At 39.5% G+C, this 9289-nt stretch overlaps 1 long non-coding RNA gene across 1 annotated transcript; it reads left to right on the top strand.

Moving 5' to 3' along the window:
* Positions 1-3374: 3374 nt before the first annotated feature.
* Positions 3375-8989, top strand: LOC139967665 (uncharacterized). Its single transcript, XR_011793071.1, has 3 exons — positions 3375-7326; positions 7766-7845; positions 8858-8989. It is a non-coding gene; the product is annotated as an uncharacterized lncRNA (long non-coding RNA).
* Positions 8990-9289: the final 300 nt, after the last annotated feature.

Below are 9289 nucleotides of genomic sequence, written 5' to 3'. Positions count from 1 at the left end.
ACCGCACATTCGATTGATCGGTACCGCATATTCGATTCATCGGTACCGAACATTCGATTGATCGGTACCGCACATTCGAGTCATCGGTACCGTACATTCGATAGATTGGTACCGCACATTCGATTGATCGTTAAAGCACATTCGGTTGATCGGTACCGCACATTCGATAGATCGGTACCGCACATTCAAATGATTGGTACCGCACATTCGATCCATTCATACCGCACATTCGATTGATCAGTACCGCACATTCGATTGATCGGTACCGCACATTCTATCGATCGGTACCGCACATTCGATTGATCGGTACCGCACATTCGATTGATCGGTATCGCACATTCGATTGATCAGTACCGCACATTCGATCGATCGGTACCGCACAATCGATTGATCGGAACCGCACATTCGATTGATCGGTAACGCACATTCGATTCATCGATACCGAATATTCGATTGATCGTTACCGCACATTCGATCGATCGGTACCGCACAATCGATTGATCGGTACCGAACATTCGATTGATCGGTAACGCACATTCGATTGATCGGTACCGAACATTCGATTGATCGGTATCCCACATAAGTTTAACCGTACCGCACATTCGATTGATCGGTACCGCACATTCGATTCATCGGTACCGCATATTCGATTCATCGGTACTGCACATTCGACTCATCGGTACCGCACATTCGATTGATGGTTCCGCACATTCGATTTAACGTTACATCACATTCGATTTAACGTTACCGCACATTCGATTTATCGGTACCGCACATCCGATTGATCGGTACCGAACATTCGATTGATTGGTACCGAACATTCGATTCATCGGTACCGAACATTCGATTCATCGGTACCGCACATTTGATTGATCAGTTCTGCACACTCGATTGATCGGTTCTGCACATTCGATTGATCGATACCGCACATTCGATTCATCGGTACCGCATATTCTATTCATCGGTACCGAACATTCGATTCATCGGTATGTGCGGTATCGATCAATAGAATGTCGGCACTCATCAATCGAATGTGAGTTACCGGTCAATCGAATGTGCTTTACTGATCAATCGAATGATCGGTGCTAATCAATCGAATGTGGGGTACCGTTAATGTGCCGTATCGGTCAATCGAATGTGCGGTACCTATCTATCGAATATGAGGTACCGATCAAACGAAGATTCGGTACCGATCAATCGAATGTTCGGTACCCATTAATCGAATGTGCGGTACCGATGAATCGAATTTGCGGTACCGATGAATCGAATGTGCCGTACCTATTATTCGAATGTGCTGTATACCGATGAATCGAATGTGCGGTACCGATCAATCGAATGTGCGGTACCGATCAATGGAATATGCGGTACCGATCAATCGAAAGTGCGGTACCGAAGAATTGAATGTGCGTTACCGATCAATCGAATGTGCGGTACCGATCAATCGTATGTGCCGTACCGATCAATCGAATGTGCGGTACTGATCAATCGAATATGCATTACCGATCAATTAAATGTGCGGTACCGATCAATCGAATGTGCTGTACCGATCAATCGAATTATCGGTACCGATCAATCAAATGTGGGGTACCGTTAAATAGAATTTGCAGTTCCGTTGAATCGAATGCCCGGTACCGGTCAATCGAATGTGCGGTACCGATCAATCGAATGTGCCGTACCGATCAATCGAATGTGCGATACTTTTAAATCTAATGTGCGGAACCGATGAATCGAATGTACGGTATCGTAGTATCGAATGTGCAGTACCGTTAAATAGAATGTGCGGTACCGTGAAATCGAATGTGCTGTTCCGTTGAATTGAATGTGCGGTACCGATCAATCGAATGTTCGGTACCGATCAATCGTATGTGCACTACCGATGAATCGAATGTGCGTTACGGAGCAATCGGATGTGTGGTACCGATTAATCGTCTGTGCGCTACCGATTAATCGAATGTGCGGTACCGATCAATCGAATGTGCGGTACCGATCAACCGAAGTTTCAGTACCGATCAATCGAATGTTCGGTACCGATGAATCGAATTTGCGGTACCGATGAATCTAATGTGCCGTACCTATTAATCGAATGTGCTGTACCGATCAATCGGATATGAGGTACCGGTCAAACGAAGGTTCGGTACCGATGAATCGAATGTGCGGTACCAATGAATCGAATGTGCCGTACCTATTAGTCGAATGTGCTGTACCGATCAATCGAATATGCGGTACCGATCAATCGAATGTGCGGTACTGATCAATCTAATGTGCGTTATCGATCAATCAAATGTGCGGTACCGATGAATCGAATGTGCTGTATCGATGAATCGAATGTGCGTTACCGAGCAATTGGATGTGTGGTACCGATCAATCGTATGTGCGGTACCGATTAATCGAATGTACGGTACCGATCAATCGAATGTGCGGTACCGATCAATCGTATGTGCGGTACCGATCAATCGAATGTGCGGTACCGATCAATCGAATGTGCGGTACCGATCAATCGTATGTGCACTACCGATGAATCGAATTTGCGTTACCGAGCAATCGGATGTGTGCTACCGATCAATCTTATGTGCGGTACCGATGAATCGTATGTATGGTACCTATTAATCGAATGTGCGGTACCGATGAATCGAATGTGCGTTACCGAGCAATCGGATGTGCGGTACACATGAATCGAATGTGTCTTATCGTTAAATCGAATATGCGGTACCGATCGATCGAATGTTCGGTATCGTATAATCGAATGTGCCCTGCCAATCAATAGAAGGTACGGTACCGATCAATATAATGTGCTGTACCGATGAATCGAATGTACGTTAACGTTAAAACAAATGTGCGGTACCCATTAATCGAAGGTGCAGTACAAATGAATGAAATGTGCGTTACCGATCAATGGTATGCGCGTTACCGATCAATCGAATGAGCGGTACCGATCAAACGAATTTGCGGTACCGATCAATCAAATGTGCCGTCCCGATCATTCGAATGTGCGGTACCGATCAATCGAATTTGTGCGGTACCCATTAATCGAATTTGCGGTATCGTAAAATCGATTGTGGGGTGCCGTTAAATCAAATGTGCGGTTCCGTTGAATCGAATGTGCGATACCGAACTAACATATTGGCCATTTTTTCCCTTGTATAATTGTAATTTGTGAGTTATTAAGGACTTCTACAGATATTGAGAAAAGCGTTTGTCTACAGTTACACCAAACCCACTAGTTTGATTTAACCAATCAGTGAATAGTTAACATGTTTAGTTATGAGCCGTTGCTAAATATAGCTTCAAAAAGTTGCTTTAGTACCATGCACTGTCATAGACAAAATATACAAATAAACCATGGTGCTATTTTACGTATTGGTCAATGAAGTTCAGAGTCTAATCGTAGGGGTGGGGTTTATTGCGCTCATAACGGAAAATATTTTCGAGAAAAATAACGTTGGATGTTGTAAATTTTTCGCCTTCCATGGCCACCATTTGAAGTAAAATTTGAATAGATAAACATCGTGGAATTAGTGAGGTTGAGAAAAATCATTTGAAAAGGACGCAAAATGCTGCTTTTTTAAAGTATTGAAGCAATCTGATAAAAATAGAATTCTGATATCAGAATTTGTAATAAAGGGAATTCATAAACATTCATCACCACCCAACTTGACTAACAGCATCTGTTCGGCCAGTGTTCAACCATTAGCATTGCCTTTACATTCTGCCCTTTGTATCCATACTACAAACTTATTTTAAAATAACCCTTCACATGTTACTAGGTCTCGTGTTAGATCTAATGCTGCATTAACAGACTTTCTCAAGTGTTGGTGTGCACACAATGAGGCATAAGTTCATGTCCTGCACGGCACACATATTTACTTTGCTCCTCTCTAACATGTCTCAGCACAAAAATTGCACTCTGATGCAAAGAAATGTGGTAACCTTTTAAACACTGCAAAACCGTCGTCCGACACATTCTGGAACAACTCCCCTTTCTCTTTCTGCAATTAGTCTTAAAAATAAGTATAAATCTCAGTCAGTATGTCAAACACCCGCGCAATGCATTTTCATAATTCAAGCCCTACTACACAAAGCATAAATATAATAAATCAATTAAGCTTGGTTCTTCCTTGAATATCGAGTGCACAAATGAAAAATGTGTTGAGTTGAATTAATCATATGGCTAGTGTTGTGGATGCTAAATATATGGCCCAAATCACTTTACATCAGTTTGTACTAACAAATAACAATTACGGTATAATAATAAAACTATGAGTCTTAAGACTTGGACTCAAGTCCAACTAGAGGTGTAGTTTGAGACCTGAGACTTGCCTTAAAGCTATGAGACATGACTTGGGATGAGCTCACAGACTTGATACTTGACTTGGGATTTGTCTTTGAATACTTGTAGACATCTCCTACAAATATTGGTGATATTTTAACAACATGAACTCTTCCAGAAATTTATGTTTATGACGTCATATGTTTATTGTTTACTCGTAAAGTATTACCTCTTTTAGCATCCAACAACTCTTCAAGTATTCTTAGGACATTTCTTCACATCATCCAACCAACAAACCTTGGTTCTAAATAGGTTTAGTAACATTTAAAAACTATTATCACGTTGCTGTGGATAGTCGTTGTTGATTTTTAATTTAGCCCACACTTCATAGTGAGGAAATTTGTTGTTTACCCGCGAGATAACATCTCTCCAAGCATCCAACAACTCCTAATATAATCTCAGGACATCCCTCTATACCTGTCAACAAAAACATCTTGCAAGGGTTCTAGTAAGTTTAAATGCATTTAAATGCCATTTTCATGTTGCTGTGACAATGAACTGCTTTGTTGTAATCGTCGTACACCGTATAAGAAGTCGTCATATGTTTGTTGTTTACTCGAAAAAATAACACCTCTCCAATCATCCAACATCGCGAAAAATGTTCCCAGGACATCCCTCTACAACTTCCAACCAACAAACCTTGGTACTATAAATATGTGCAACGAAAGTCTTTTTTTAAGCACATTTTGACGCCTGCCCAGATGGACATCCCATTACCATGAACATGCTACGACTAGCATCACAATGTTCTATCCTGCATTTGTATCTGGTTATATATACATGTAACAATTATTACCAACATATAAATATATCGTGCTTTTTGTAACTTTTTAGTGTACATTTCTAACCAGGAGATCTCAAAATTAAGAAAATTTAAATAATTAAAATTGCACAACAGCACTGGCATTAGCCTGTCCATATTTGGAAAGCGTAGTTAACATGATATGTTTAAGTGGAAAAAATATGGAACAATACAAATATGTAAAACCCATTTTAGCTAGCATAATTGAGCATATCTCACACTGAGATATGTACAATAATGTAATAGTGTTGGTTATAGGTATAGGCCTACTGACTTGATAGAATATTAAATTTAGCTAGCATAATTGAGCATATCTCACACTGAGATATGTACAATAATGTAATAGTGTTGGTTATAGGTATAGGCCTACTGACTTGATAGAATATTAAATTTAGCTAGCATAATTGAGCATATCTCACACTGAGATATGTACAATAATGTAATAGTGTTGGTTATAGGTATAGGCCTACTGACTTGATAGAATATTAAATTTAGCTAGCATAATTGAGCATATCTCACACTGAGATATGTACAATAATGTAATAGTGTTGGTTATAGGTATAGGCCTACTGACTTGATAGAATATTAAATTTAGCTAGCATAATTGAGCATATCTCACACTGAGATATGTACAAAAATGTAATAGTGTTGGTTATAGGTATAGGCCTACTGACTTGATAGAATATTAAATTTAGCTAGCATAATTGAGCATATCTCACATTGAGATATGTACAATAATGTAATAGTGTTGGTTATAGGTATAGGCCTACTGACTTGATAGAATATTATATGGCAGATGAAGTAGTTACAGAAACCCTTTATTCTTGTTTGGTTGGTGAAATGGTAATTAAGTGGAGTGATCAGATGGCAGGGAGGTTCAGGCCATTCCTTACTGTCGACACACCAATTAAAGAGAAAATGGCTTTGCTGTCTTGGTAACACATGCAATACAAATACTATTTTTTGTGTCATATATATTTCTTAGAGGTGCTTTTGTTAAGTTCTGTAAATGATGTTTTGTAGCAAAATGTCAACATTGGGATACATAATTTATTGAACACAGCATAATGTAAGTGTCTCAGATAGTATCCATTTTTTAATTTACTTATATTTTCACAGAGGGGAAGCCCTATATTTACCCGTGTCTTAATGCAAACAATAATGGATATACACTGGAAGGAACCCTTGCGAAGACAGAAAGAGATGGAAGTATGTTATAAACTATCCAGTGAATGTATGGCATATTGATTCTATCATCAACAAGACAATTTGCACCATGTCAATTCACCTTGCTGTCGTTTTTATACAGTAGTTTCTTACTGTGACTACCTATTTAAATATTGGTATGGCCATTTCACCATGGCCAAGTCGAACTGTAATTCATCAATTATGGTCCATAGATTGCCTTTGTTAAGTCAGTGTAACGTTGTGTTGTATAATTAATATGTATATGTCTCATTAATCTGAAAAAGTACATATCAATGGTGAATAATGTTGTTCCAAATATGCACTGAGGTAATCGACATGGAAACATTATGAAAGGGTGGTTACTACGAAGGGGCCTGTTGATCGATAGGGCAGAGCCAACATAGTCTGTCCTGAGAGATTTAAAGGTCAAGTGACACGTAACAGATTTCCTTCAAACTTACACAAATTGAAAAGCTTCATATCAAAACCCTATATTCCAAATTTGGAGTTCCACAATTGTTTCTTTGCTGTTTTAATTAAGTTAATAACCAAGCTAATTCCGAAAGATAATGACATCACGGGGGGAACCGCCAATGTTACCAAAACTAAGTATGCCTTATATGCTAACCGAGATCAAAGCCGTAAACAATACGTCACGAACAGTAAACAAAATATCAGATGAGAATGGGTGCACAACAGTACAAGAAAGTTTCGTGTTCGTCAAACACTGTATACAGCGATAGCTTAGTACCAGTGCACTCAGCCAGCCTAGCTGCCTATAAGTAAAGATTGGCTTGGACCTTCGAGCGAATCTTATGTGTGCAGTGCGCCCTTCACCAGTTAAAGTTTCGATTCCTATCGCCTATCCGCGCAACTTGGACTTGGAACACCAACAGCTCGCCGTCTACAAGACAATGCCGTTCCTTCTCTATTTGGAGAAAGTATCTTCAAATCTCGAGGAGATATAGAAACAAGTAGACCAGTAGTTGCGAAGCTGGATCGGAAAAGAGTAAGTGTATTTTCTGGCCTAGGCCTACTACAACAATGACTAACTTTGTATTATTACTATCTTACAGTAGGCTAATTCTTATAATTTAGTTAGGCCCTAAATTAGGTACGGCGACGATAAAGTTAGGCGTAGGCTAGGGCTATATTAACTTTCATTTGTGGTACATCATGAAAAATCCAGAATAACAAGCATAAGATGTTTACATGTCATTTTGCCCAATATTATAATGTGCTCCCACCTATCTATATACTCAGAGTCATAGCTCATATGTTTCACAGTAAATGACATCCTTATATTTTGCCATTTTTGTTGGTAGGGCTGCAATTTTTGTTGCAAAAGAAAACGCTTGTGACAGGTACTTTCAAACATATCAAACTGCTTTCTTAAATGAACTTTTATAACTTCCTTGTTATTTTCTTTCCCAATTTTCAATATTTAGATTAATCTAGAAGCTGTTCCCCAACCAACTGCAGTGAAAATAAAGGCAGGATTCTGCAGAATGTACATCTCCATCTAAAGGTAGCATGATCTTATAGACATGTGCTTGATATTACCGAAAAACAGCTGGGAAATGGGGGAGGGGAGGGTGGTGACAGGCATTAAAGATTTAAGTAGTCAGATTTGAACGGGATACAAGGAGTCTCCACCAGTAAAACATTGAGGCATGTATATGGGGGGGGGGAAGCTACCAGACAAAAAGGAGTGGCGATGATGGTCCGTGTGCTGCTGTGGCATCCACATCGGGATACACCGAAAAACCGCCAGGTAGTCCGGACTACACTCCATCAGTTAACTCATCTGAACATGACAAAGATGACCCTTCAAGGTAATTTTCAAGATTGATAGTAGATTAGTCTGGAAAATCAATTGGTGCCATAACTTTCTGGAAAAAGGATCATTTTTAATTTTGACACCAACACTGTGGGGCAGTCTGGAATGTGTGGTGAGGCCATCAGTCTTTACTTCAATTAGCATATACATACTGTATCTGGTAGAGTTGTCACAGCTGTATGTGAACAAGAAATAAAGGCACAAACAAGTAGTTGGATTTAACAGAGTATATTATATCTTCACTTGGCTGGATATCTGCTACTGAATACAAATGGTGAAAGTTGCATCTTATACACTCTCTTACCATGGATTACAAGGGGATGGGACAGGATGTTACTCTGTCCACATGTTTACTTTACTACATAAACAGTGGTTAAGCTACTGAGACAATGACCACACATCCTGCTGAAGATTACATAATTCATAATATTAGGTGCACAAACAGGTGTAGGGTTTTGTTGTAATCAGTAAAAAATATATTGGAATTGTTCAGGCACAAGTTGTCAGGTAAAACCTGACCCATGTATCCACACCAATTGAGGTGTACTCAGCTGTCGCCTTAGTTGGGCATCCAAAGACTTGACCGACAACTGTACCATGCCTATTGACCGAAATGGAGTGATTGGAATGCCTCTATCTAAATGGTATGTTTTTTATGAACTATTATTATATTATTCTTCATATCTTTACTATTCTACAGATTATGTATGGGAACTTCTTGACTGCTTGCAACAACTTCTGCAGAAGTGGAACTCTGGGAGAGGAGTGTCCTGTTCCTGTCAGAAAAGAGCCCCCACCCCTTGCAAGCTCCTATGTTCATCCGAACAATGAGGATGCCATAAAACAACACCGAAGCAGATTTCAAAAGCTTTGCTGAAGTACTGTAGTTGATGGCCTCCCAAGTTCTAATTTTGTTTCAATGTAGTGGGGAGCAATCGACTCTGTGAATCGTCTGTTCACATGGTGTATGGCACAGCTGCAGAGCAGTGTTAATTAACAGGTCGCTACCAGCCTTTAGGGAAGTTGCTAAAGTTTTACATTCAAGTTTTACTTACATCTGGTTTCCATTGTAACTAACTATTAGTAATGATAACATTATATTTAAAAAAAGGTCCAATGACAAGTATTCCTT

This window comes from Apostichopus japonicus, chromosome 1, assembly GCF_037975245.1.
Source record: "Apostichopus japonicus isolate 1M-3 chromosome 1, ASM3797524v1, whole genome shotgun sequence".
In the NCBI taxonomy this organism is placed as follows: Eukaryota; Metazoa; Echinodermata; class Holothuroidea; order Aspidochirotida; family Stichopodidae; genus Apostichopus; species Apostichopus japonicus.
The sequence above is the reverse complement of the archived record's forward strand: the minus strand, read 5'-3'. Positions and strand labels throughout refer to the sequence as shown.